Raw genomic sequence first — 12,241 nt, 5'->3', positions numbered from 1 at the left:
GTACTGGACATATAGTAAGTGCTTAACAAATACCATAATTATTATTATTATTAGCTTGCATCTACACCGGCGCTTAGAACGGTACTTGGCATAAAGTAAGTACTTAGCAAATACCATAATTATTATTAGCTTGTATCTACCCCGACGCTTAGAACAGTGCTTGGCACATAGTAACTGCTTAACAAACACCATAATTATTATTATTATTATTAGAACTCAGAACAGTGCTCGACACATACCGAGTGATCAATAAATGCCATCATCAACATTATTATTATCTCTTTCTGTCGCTCACTATCTCCCCTGTCTCTTCGTCCTTCCTGTATCTAGCTGTAATTCTCCCTTGGTTTGCCGATTTACTTGTCTGTCCCTTTCTTCCCATGCATCTCCCTACCACCTCTCTCTGTACTTCTCTCTTTCCATCCGTGTGTCTTTGTGTACGTCGTCTTTTCCCGTTTGTCTCTTGTGGTCTTGTGGCCTCTCTTCCCATCTCGTATCCCACATCGCGCTCTCTCTACAAATATCTATCACTTTCTGTCTCTATTCGCTTTCTATTTTCTATTTCTTTTTGTTTTTTTCTGCCTGTATCTGTCTCCCCATCTCTGTCTCCTCATTGTGTTTTTCTACTTGTCTCTTTTTCTCCCCCTCTACCTGTCTCTCTCTCGTCTCCCTCCAGCTGACGAGGAGGCGGTGGGTTAGTTACCGACCTCGGCCCTCTGGGCTTGCAGAGGTCGGCCCGGCTGGCCCCTGGTGGCAATAAATGCCCCCCACGTGGCAAGCCCCTTATCCTGTCTTTCCAGGAGAGAACCAGGATGACCAAAAGGACCGTTGAAGGCCACTCCCGGGGCTCCTGACACCTCTTCAGCTCTTACACGGAGCACTGAACTTGTGTTGGGGGGTGGAGGGGCTGGACCCGTCACGTGACCCTGCTCCGGCTTGCGATTTCAACAGATCTGTCGATCAAGAGGGCTGACCGGGAGCCTGCGAGGTGGGGCGAGACAGTGAGTCTGCTTGGATGGCTCTCCTTTCCTCCTCAGTCCCACGCTCAAATGCGTCTCTTTCCGTGGGTGCCTGTCTGTCTCTCTTCCTCTCTCCCCATCTCTGCTATTTCTGGGTTTCTGTCCCTCCCTTGTCTCTCTGCGCCACCCCCTTTCTGTCTTTCTATATCACTTTAGTGTGTCTGGCTCCCTGTATCCCTCTTCCTGTCCCTCTCCCTGTGTCTGGGCGTCTCTCTCTCAGTTGCTAGCCCTGTCTGTGAATATCTTTTTCTGACTCCCTCTGAGGCCGGTAGAGAGACATTCGGAGACAGAGAAGGGAACAGGAAGAAGTGAAGAGAGATGGACAATCTCTGTCTCTACCATCTCTCTCTCTGTCTGCAAATCTCGGTGTCTTTTCCTATCTCTCTGTCTCCCTGCCAGAGAGAGAGGGGCAGGAAGAGAGATGAAGATAGAGACCAAAAGAGAGAGTGTTATAAACAGAAATGGGTAGTGAAGGAGAGTCTCTTATTAAGCCTGCCTATCTCTTTGTGTCTGTCTACCTCTTTCCCCTTCTCTCTCTGTCTCTTCCTATCTCCAGCTCTCTCTATTTTAGTTTCTATCTCTCTCTTCCTTTGAGACAGAGATAGAGACAGTCTCTCTACTTGTCTCTATCTCTCTTTCCTCTCTCTCTGAGGCAGGTAGAGAGATAGACAGGGATAGGAGGAGACGATCTACGTGCCTGTCTCTAGGGCTTCTGTATATCTTTCCTCCAGTATCTGACGCTCTACCCAATTCCCTCTGTATCTCTCATTCTGTCTCTTTCTGGCCGTCTGTGTGTTTCGGAGAGCCAGAGACAGAAAGGGAGGAGGTAGAGAAATCTGTCTTCCCCCTACACTGTCTCTAGCTCTTCCCATTTCTCTGTCTTAGCCAGGTAGAGAGCCAATCTCTCTACCCGCCTGCCTCCCTCTGCCAGAGAGAGAAACTGAGTGAGAGAAGGATGAAGACAGGAAGGGAGACTGTCTCTCTGCCCGGTAGAGACAGTCTCTCTACCTGCCTGTCCATATGTCTCCTTCCCTCTCTGACTCTCTTCTCTTTCAATCTCCCTGTCTTTGAAAGACAGGGAGAGACTGACCATCTCCCTATCTCTGCCCCTCTCAGTCTCCATGTCTCTATCGTTCTCTAACAGGAAGATAGAGAGAGCTTTAGCACAGTGCTCAATAAATACTACTGATTGATGGAGAAAGGTCTGACTTGGGTTTCAATCTCCCTCTCCCTCCTGTTCTCTATTTCTCTACCTGTTAATCTTTTTAGATATCTTTATGTATCTCTGTGTCTTTGTTCTACCTGTCTACCTGTCTCTTTCTATGGTGTTTAAGTGCTTTCTATTGTCAATCACTGTTCTAAACGCTGGGGGAGATAAAAGTTTATCAGGGTGGACACAGTCCTTGTCCCACACACACACACACACACACACGGGGTTCTCTCTCTCTCTCTCTCCCTCATCTCTCTGTCTCTCATCCCATCTGTCTCATCTTTGTTTTTGTCTCCCTGTCTCTGTCCATTCTATCTCTTTATCGCTCTCTCTCTAGCCTCACATCTCTTGATCTATCTTACTTTCTTTAATCTACCTTTTTGTCTCTGTCTCATTCTGCCTGTTTTTCTGTTTATCTCTGTGTTCCCTCTGTATCTCTTTCTGTTGGTCTCTATCTCTTCCCCTATCTGTGTATCTTACTTTCTGTCTCTTAATCTATCAATGGTACTTAGCCCTTACTGTGTGCAGAGCACTGTACTAAACAATTAGGAGAGTACAATACATCAGAGTAGGTAGACAGATTCCCTGCCCACATCCAGTTTACAGTCTCTGCCTCAGTCTCTCATTCTGTCTTGATCTTCTTTTTCTTCTCTCTCTCTCTCTCTCTCTCTGTCTTCTTTTTCACTTTCTAGATCCCTTTGTCTCACTCATTCCATATCTCTGTTTTTTTGTCTCTACCTTTTTTTCCCCTGTCTCTTCCTGTGTCTCTATACTTGTCTTTTTGTTTCTTCCCATTATCTTTTTTCTCTCTCTAATCTTTCTTCCCATCTCCCGTCTTCATCTGTCCATCTCTTCCTATCTCTATATTTCTATATATATACACTTAGGTTTACATAAGTATGCCTTTCTTTAGTCTCGCTCTACCTTTATCCTATGCCCTTGTCTCTCTATATATATATCTCTTTCTGCCTCTCGCTGTTTCTCTAGTACTCTCTCTTTAATCTTTGCTCTTCCTGTCTTTTTATATGTATGCCTTTTTCTGTTTCGGTCTTCTCATCTCTGTCTTCCGTCTCTCTAGGTATCCCTTTCTGTGACTATCTTTCTCCTATCTAGCTGTTTGTCTCTATATCTCTTCTCTCTCTCTACCAGTTTCCTATCCCTTTGTCTAAATAAATATATCCCTTTCTGCCTCTATATATTTCACTCTACCTCTCCCTCTTGCTCTTCCCATTTGTCTTTCTCTACATGTCTTTTCTGTTTCAGTTTCTTCATCTCTATATCTCCCCTTTTCTGTCTTTTTGTCTCTCCCTATTCCTTTCTTTCTCTTTCACTTCCCATCCCTCTCTTTCTATACATCTTTTTCTGCCTAAGAGACAGAGACAAAATCTGTCAGTTTCTGTCTCTCTGCCCCTTTTATATCTCTTTGTCTCTTTAGAAATATATGGCACGACAGAGATTGGAGAAAGATATCTGTCTATATCTAATATCCTTTTATCTGCCTCTATAGCTCTTGCTCTGCTCTTCTTCCTGTCTGTCTCTCCCTGTTTCCCTCTCTCTAGGTCTGTCTCCATATAATCTCTTTGTCTCTCCCTCTGTATCTCTTCCCATCTGTCTCTTTCTATATGTCTGTTTCTGTCTGAAAGGAAGACAGCCTTTCTGTCTCTTCCTCTCACTGCTTCTCTCTATCCCAGTCTCTATGTTTCTCTCTTTCTCCTATCTTTTTTCTCTCCTCTCTCTGTATAGAGGTGTTTATCTATATCCCTGTCACTCTACATGTCTCTTGCTGTCTTCCCTCCTACCTCTGTATATCTCTTCCCATCTCTCTCTTTCTATTCATATGTCTCATTCTGTTTGTCTTCTTTTGTTATGTCTCTTTCCACTTGTCTTCCTATCTCTCCTATCTCTCCATTTCACCCTGTGGATCTTATTCTCTATCTTTTATACCTCTTTGTCTCTTTCCCTCTGGGTTTCGCTTCCCATCTCTGTCTCTTTCTGTTCATATATGTCTTTTTCTTTTTGTCTCAGGAGTCAGAAAAAGACAATCTCTGTTGGTCTTTCTCTCTCCATATGTGTCTTCCCATCTATGCCTATACCTCTGAGTGTTTCAGTGTGTCTACCCCTCTGTCTCTCCTTCTACATTTCTTCAAGTCTCTCTTCCCTAGCGTTGTCTCCCTCTGCTTCTTACTCTTCCCATCCGTCTCTTATGTTCTGTCTCTGACCCTTACTTGTTTTTCTCTCTCTCTCTCCCTTGGTCTCCCTACCTACTTCTGTCTTCTCCCATCTCTCTCACTAATATCTCACTATATGATCCTCTAGACTGAAAGATCACTGTGGGTAGGGAACATATCTGCCCACACTGTTGTACTGTCTATCAATCCATGGTATTTGAGTACTTACTATGTGCAGAGCATTGTACTTAGCCCTTGGGAGAGTATGACAGAATTAAAAGACACTTTCCCTGCCCATGACGATCTTATGGTCTGGAGTAGGAGACAGACAAATATAAATAATTTATCAGGTATAAAGATATATACCTCAGTGCTGTAGGATTGGGGGTATTCAAATGCCCAAAGGTCACGGACGCGAGCGTGTATACCCCCCAGAGCGAAACAGGGAAAAGAAGGCTTGATCTGAGGCTTCTTGGGGGAGATGTGACCTGTATAAGGCTTTGAAGGAGGGGAGAGCCATTGTCTGTTGGATATGAGGAGAGAGGTTTGTTGTAGGCCAGAGGCAGGATGTGGGTGAGGGGTTGGTGGCGAGATAGAAGAGATGGAGGTATAGTGAGAGGGTTGGCACCGAGGAATCAAGTGAGTGGGCTGGGTTGGAGAGCAGTGAGGCAAGGTAGGAGGGGGCCAGCTGATGGACTGCTTTATAGCCCCCCGGGGAGGAGTTTCTGTTTGAGGCAGAGGTGGATTGGCAACCATTGGAGGTTCTTGTGGAAGGGAGATGCATGGACTGAACTTTTTTCTCTTTAGAAAAATGGCCTGGGCATATTTCCTCCCCCTATTGCAATTGGGTAATCATCCTTTTTCAAGCACTTAGTACAGTACATAGTAAGTACTCAAATACCACTGATTGTATGTACTTTTTAAATCTGCCTGTCTTCCTATCTTTGTCTCTTTCTGTTTCTCTTCCCATCTGTCTCTTTATTCCTGTCTCTTATATCTTTGTCTCTCCCTCTGCCTCTCTCCCCATCTATCTCTAATATTGTTTCTCTGCTTGTCTTTATCTTTTTCTGACCCTATTTCTCTCTCTCTCTCTCATCTGCCTCCTTGTCTTGCTTTCTGTACTTACTCTATACTTCATCATTTTTTCCTGTCTCTTCTCATCTTGATCTCCATGTCTCTTTCTTTTCTGTATCTCTCTATATCTCTACGCTTTCTCTGCCTTTTTCCTTCTTTCTTCTCTATTTTCCTGTGTCCGTCTCTTTCTTTACTTGTTTGTCTCTCCCTTTATGTACCTATCACTCACTGTCTCTTCCCATCTGGCCCTCTCTCCAACTCCTTCCTGTCTCTATCAGTATCTCTCCCTCCTTTTCCCTATTACCTCTCTCTATAATCTCTGCTTTTCTCTCTTCCCATCAGTGTCTCTCTCTACGTCTTCCTTTTTCTGTTCCTCTTTTTGTTTCTGCCCCTCTTCCCATCTCATATCCCACATCTTCCCATATCACTCTATATATCACTGTATATATATCACTTGCTCTAATCACTTTCTGTCTCTACTTCTGTGTTTATTCTGCCTATACCTGTCTTCCAGTGTTTCTCATCTTTGTGTTTTTCCACTTTTGTCTCACTTTCTGTATATTTTTCTCTCCCTCTACCTGTCTCTACCTTGTCTGTCTTTCTGCCTCATTCTATACTTATTCCACACCTCTTTCTCTCTCTCAATCTGTTTCCCTTTATGTATCTCTCTCTTGCTCTCCATCTCTTCCCATCTGTCTTATTTTGCCTCCTATATGTCTTTCTTTTCCTGTTTCTATTCCCTTCTCTGTCCCTTCTTCCAGTCTCTATCAGTACCTCTCCCTCCGTGTCCCCATCTCTCCCTAATATCACTCTAATCTCTCTATGCTTTTCTCTCAACCTATCTCTTTCTCTATCTAAACATACGTCTGTCGGTTTCTCCAACTCTCTTGGTATCTGCCTTTCTCCCCATCTCTCGCTAACCTGATATCCAGCTCTTTTCCTGGCTATAGCTCTGAAGCTTCCCAGCACTGTATTTCTGTCTGAGGAACAGCTAGAGAGATAATCTGTCTCTGACGTCTTTGCGTTTTTCTACTTCTCTCACAATCTATGTCTCTTTCTGTCCCTCTCTCTTTAGTCTTTCTATACATATGTATAGAAAGAGAAGCAGCGTGGCGTAGTGGAAAGAGCACGGGCTTGGGAGTCAGAGGTTGTGGGCTCTAATCCTGGCGCCGCCGCCGCTTTGTGCTTTGCACATAGTAAGCACTTAACAAATACCATTATCAGCTGTGTGACTGTGGGCAAGCCGATTAACTTCTCTGCACCTGTTACCTCATCTGTAAAGTGGGGATTAAGACTGAGCCCCACGTGGGGCAACCTCATTACCTTGTACCTCCCCCAGAGTTTAGAACAGTGCGTGGCACAAAGTAAGTGCTTAAATACCATCATTATTATTATTATGTCCCTTTCTGCCCATCTCTTCTTCTCTCTCCCGTTTTTGTATTGCTATCTCCGCCCCCTTTTTCTTCTCTATTTGCCTCTCTCCTTTTATCACACCCTGTCACTTTCTCTCTTTCGGTATCCCTGTCCCTATTTCAGTCTCTCTATTCCCATTACTATTTCTATCTCATCATCTCTGTTCAGTCTTTCCCTCTCCGTATTTGTACATGGCTGGGGCGGGGGGAGACAAGTAAAGGCATGGAGCTGAGAAGAGAGATGCCGTCTCTATCTCAATGAGAGGAAGAGACAGAGATGGGCAGATAGAAACAGATAGTAGAGTAAAAGATGGACAGGAAGAGATGCAGAAAATGATACTAGAGCCAGAGATGCAGAGGCAGAACTATAGAGAGCCAAAGAGGGAGACGGAGATGGGAAGAAATAGAGACATAAAGACAAAGGGATACATTAGATACCAAAAGATAGACAGGGAGATGGGGAGAGAGAGACAACGAAACAGAGAAAGAAGAAAACAGAGAAAGAGAAACGGATAGAGGCAGGTATAGAGGTGGAGATGGGAAGAGAGTAGAGAGATATAGGAAGAGACAGATGAGAAAAGATAAAGACAAAGGAATGGCGATGGTGAGAGAAAGAGAAAAGAGACAGGTAGAGATAGATGGATAGAGGCAGAAAGATGCAGCGTGAGAATGGAAAGAGAGACATAAAAAATAGACACACAAAGATGTGGAAAGAAGTAAAGGCAGATGGGGAGACAGAGTGAGACAGAGAGGTTGGTCTTGTGTATCTCAGGTATTTCTCATTCTCCTCATTCTATCTCTCCTCTGATCATCCCTGATTCTGTCTCCCGTCTCTGTCTCCCCCCGCGCCCCGGTCATCTGTCTCTCCCTTTGTGTATCTCATTTCTCTCTCATGTCCCTGTTTGTCTCATTTCTCATTCCATATTTGTCATCTGCCTTTTTCTCTCACCTATTTGTTTCACTTATGTCTTTGCCTTTCCCTTATCTCTCAAGTCTCTGTCATCTGGTTCTATCTTGGTCTTGTCTCTCTCTCCAGGCCTCGTCTCTCCTCTCCGATTCCGTTTCCTGTTTCTCTCCGGCTTTCACCCTGCTTCCTGTCTCTGACCCTCTGGGCTGCCTGCCTTTGTCTTGTTTCCAACTCTATCTATCTGTAGGTATCTGTGATGCTGTCTCATTTCTCTCGCTTTCTCCCTCGTTCTCTTTGGGCATCACCCTCATCCTCTCTCTCGTGTCTCTGAGTCACAGCCGCCCCCCCCCCCCCCCCCCCCACCAGGCAACCCTGGTGGTTGTCTTACCTTGGGAGGACTGAAAGACGTGGGTCAGACCCGATGGCTCCAGCGCAAGGCTCTGTCTCTGCCCCAGGGGATGCTGGGAGGAGCCGGTTGCCCCCCCGGACGCCCATCGCTTTTGGAAGAGCCCTCTCCAACCTCCCCCGTCGTGAGCGATTCCACCCCGCTCCCCACACGTCCGACCTCTCGAGCCCGCACCCGGCTTCGGCTGTCCACACTCTTACCAGCCAGCACGGCGCCGAGGCAGGGTCAGAGTAGCAGCGGACTCGGGAGGAGAATCGTCACCTGGGAGGGCGACGTGCGCAACGTCCTTGCGGGGTCCGGGTCTTCCTTTCCCTGGGCTGGAGAGTCCTCCCCCACCCCCCCGCCACGTCCCGTGGCCACGGGGAACGGCCACCGTGCAAAAACCCGGTCGCAGTCAAGACCCGGTGACTGTGGCAGGACTCCCTCTACCCACTGCTCTCCGTTTCAGCCACCTCTTTTCTCTGGGCCTCCCCCCAGCTGAGACTGTGAGCTCCTCGATGACGAGGGCATTTCTTAAGGGCTCCCTACGTGCCAAGCACCGTACTAAGCACCGGGGTGGACACGAGGCGATCGGGTTGGACCCGGTCCCTATCCCTTAGGCGGCTCGAGGTCTTGACCTTCATTTCACAGACGAGGGAACTGAAGCCCAGAGAACGGAAGTGACTTGACCGAGGTGCCACAGCAGTCAGGAACCAGGAGCTATTTCCACTGGGCTTCCCCAGCGCCTGGCCTTTAATTGTGGTATCGTGAAGCGCTTACTCCGTGCCACCCACTGTACTTAGCGCTGGGGTCGATGCAAGCAAATGGGGAGCCTCCGGGAGCCAACCCATCCCGGTTTGTGTTGCAGGCCCGCTAGGAGTGGAGAGAGAACTGTACTGAGCGCTTGGGAGAGAAGGACAGAAATAGGAGACGCGAGTAGCTTATCGTCTTAGGGTGGGAGCAGGACAGAGAAAAATGCTTCCACTTTTGAAAGCAAGGAGATGGCTGGATAAAGAGATGACTAATAACAGTAGTGGGTGCTGACTCGTGGGAGAGGACAACGGAATTGGCAGATGCCCTCAAGGAGCTTAGAATCGAGAGGGGGAGACAGACATCCAAATCCATTTCAGTTAGGAGGAAGCAGAAGCTGCAGTAGGGAAGATGAATTGGGGAAGGCCTGCCGGAGGAGAAGTGATTTCAGAAGCGTTCGAGACGGGGAGAGGAAGAGTGTGAGAAAGGTGACGGCGGAGAGAGAGTCGAGAAGGAGGCCCGGTAAGGAGGAAGGCTTACGGAGAAATGAAACGTGTGGGTTGTGGCAGAGGGGGGCGGAGGGAAGGGAAGAGGTCTGAGCGAGAGAGTCTTGAAGCCAGCGTGTATGGGTTTCTGTTGGATGCCAAGAGGAATGGGGAGTCGTGGGCAGGACGAGGTTCGGGACAAGTGCGGTGGCTGTCCGGGTGGAGTGGATTCCGGAAGGGTTATGGGCGAAAGGCCGACGGGACTGGTAACGGATTGAAGATGGAGGCTGAGAGAGAAAAAGGAGGGGAGGATGATGCCAGGGTTACGGTGTAAATATCAAGAGAATTAAAACACACACCAGGTAGGAGTAGAAATATCAGATCGCCTTGCATTTAGGCCCATGGTAAACGCTCAGACAACACAGTGGTTCTAAGTGTGGACTGTAAACTTATTGCGGGTGGGGAACTTGCCTACCAACTCTGCTGTGCTCTCCCAAGTATAGTACGGTGCTCTGCACACACGCTCAATAAATGCAATTGGATGGATGGACTTACTGAGCGCTTACTGTACGCAGAGCATGGTATTAAGCGCTTGGGAGAGGACAAGACAATGTGGCAATCAGAGGAGCAGCGTGGCTCAGTGGAAAGAGCCCGGGCTTGGAAGTCAGAGGTCATGAGTTCGAATTCCGGCTCTGCCACTTGTCAGCTGGGTGACTGTGGGCAAGTCACTTCACTTCTCAGTGCCTCAGTGACCTCATCTGTTAAATGGGGATTAACTGTGAGCCTCACGTGGGACAACCTGATTACCCTGTATCTACCCCAGCGCTTAGAACAGTGCTCGGCACATAGTAAGCGCTTAATACCAACATTATTAAGGAGGAGTTCTAATCCCGCTCAGCCACTTGTCTGCTCTATGACCACGGCAAGTCCCTTTATTTCTCTGTGCCTTCAATTACTTCATCTGTAAAATGTGGGACAGGGACTGTGTCCAACCTGATCAGCTTGTATTTATCCCAGCGCTTAGTACGGTGCTTGACGGATATCACTGGAAGAAAAATAAATCAGAACAGAAAGTGCCTACCTCCGCCATACACCACCTGGTCCAGCAACAACAGGTAGGACTTGCCACATTCGGATTTTGCCTGCGGGCTCCTGAATCTAATCTGCTTCACGGAGGCAGCGGGATTCTGCCTGCTGTGGATTTTAAAACGGGTTCTTTCCGTTCTCGTCGACGAATCCCCACGGCAGGAAGGAACACGGCCTCGCGGCTGCCTCTTAACCAGAGAGGAGGGAGGTTTCAAAATCCGAGGAAGTCTTAATTGGAATCTGTTACAAGGGGGCAACTCAATGTTTTGTCATTAAAACGCCCATCATCTCTTCCTTTCTGGACGTATATAAGAATTCCTCATTAAAAAAAAAGAGGCCCACCTCGGTGGGAGAAACATCTGGTCTGAAGCTGCGAGTTCTAATTCTGTTCCACGCTGCAGTGCGACTTTTGAGAACCCCTTTCTCGGTCTCACTCGCTGCTGAATTGGAGTGGGGAAAGTGAGAGTTTAGATCGGTTGTATCTCTTTTCTCCTCTGTTTCCACTGTCTGCCTGTCTCCCCGACTAGACTGAAAACTCCAAGGGTAAAAATCCCATCTTCTATTGTTGTGTGACGGTAAAGATCAATTTTCCAGAAGTGTGGCGGAATCGGGATCCCCAAGCACTTCGGAAGGGTCCGGGTTGGGGATTAAAAAGATTAAGGGCAGAGAGAACGGCCCAGAAAACAGAGGGGTCTTGGGAAAGAATATTGGACTGTCTGTAAATTCCCGCTAGAGTGTAAACTCTATCGTACTGGACTCTGCCAAGCATTCAGCACAGTGCTCTGCACGCAGTAACTGCTCTACGATTGATCGGTGGATGAAGCCCGAGGGCGGGGATCACGCCGACCAACCCTACCGTACCAAGGTCTCCCACGCGCTCAGTACAACGCTCTGCCCCGTGGTAAGCGCTCGATACAAACCACCGAGTGAACGGCCGCTGGAAAACACAGACGACAAAACATTCGGAAAGGTGGGCTTGAGGAAAGAGGGAATTCGACCCGCCTCGCTTCACCGTCAACGGGGCGACAGGCAGGTTGGGACGCGATTAAGCGGAACGATAAAAACGAAGACTTACAGGTGGACAGCTGTCCGGAGCGGAGGTGCGTCTTCTGAGACGGGGCTAAGGGGTCCTCTCCGGGGATATGTGAGGCGAGACCAAGGGCGAGAAGGAAACCGCAACAGGCCTATCACCAAGCAATCAGGAGGACGCCGCCAGGGCCTCTCACATTCCCTTTTTCCAAGATCCTACACGCTGGCCGACAAGATCCAAGCCGCCGTTTTGTTGTTCCCTTTTCCGATTCCTTGTGGTTCGCTCTGGCCTCTCTGACCTGGTAGGCCCGTCCCCACGGGGCTCCCCTCTTTGCCCAGCTCCAGCCGAGGGGCGGAGTGGGAGCCCCACCCGGGGCCACGGACTGTCTCTCCTCTCGCCCGTGTACTTTTGGCCCAGTGGCTACGACACGGGCCTGAGAGTCAGAGGGTGACCTTGGGCAAGCCACTTCAATTCTCTGGCCCCCGGTTCTGTAAAATGGAGATTAAGACTGAGCCCCATGCGGGACAGGGACTGGGTCCAATCCGATCTGCCCGTCTCCACCCCAGCGCTTAATCTAGTGCTTGGCACAGAGGAAGCGCTCAACAAATACCATAATTATCATCACTCTCTCTCAGTACTCGGTACAGAGCTCTGCAGCCAGTAAGCGATTAACACTACCATATTGTGACATGCTATTTGCGGCGTGCGTTAAGTG

The sequence above is a fragment of the Ornithorhynchus anatinus genome, chromosome 6 (genome assembly GCF_004115215.2).
Source record: "Ornithorhynchus anatinus isolate Pmale09 chromosome 6, mOrnAna1.pri.v4, whole genome shotgun sequence".
NCBI classification, from domain to species: Eukaryota; Metazoa; Chordata; class Mammalia; order Monotremata; family Ornithorhynchidae; genus Ornithorhynchus; species Ornithorhynchus anatinus.
Note: the sequence above shows the minus strand (reverse complement) of the source record.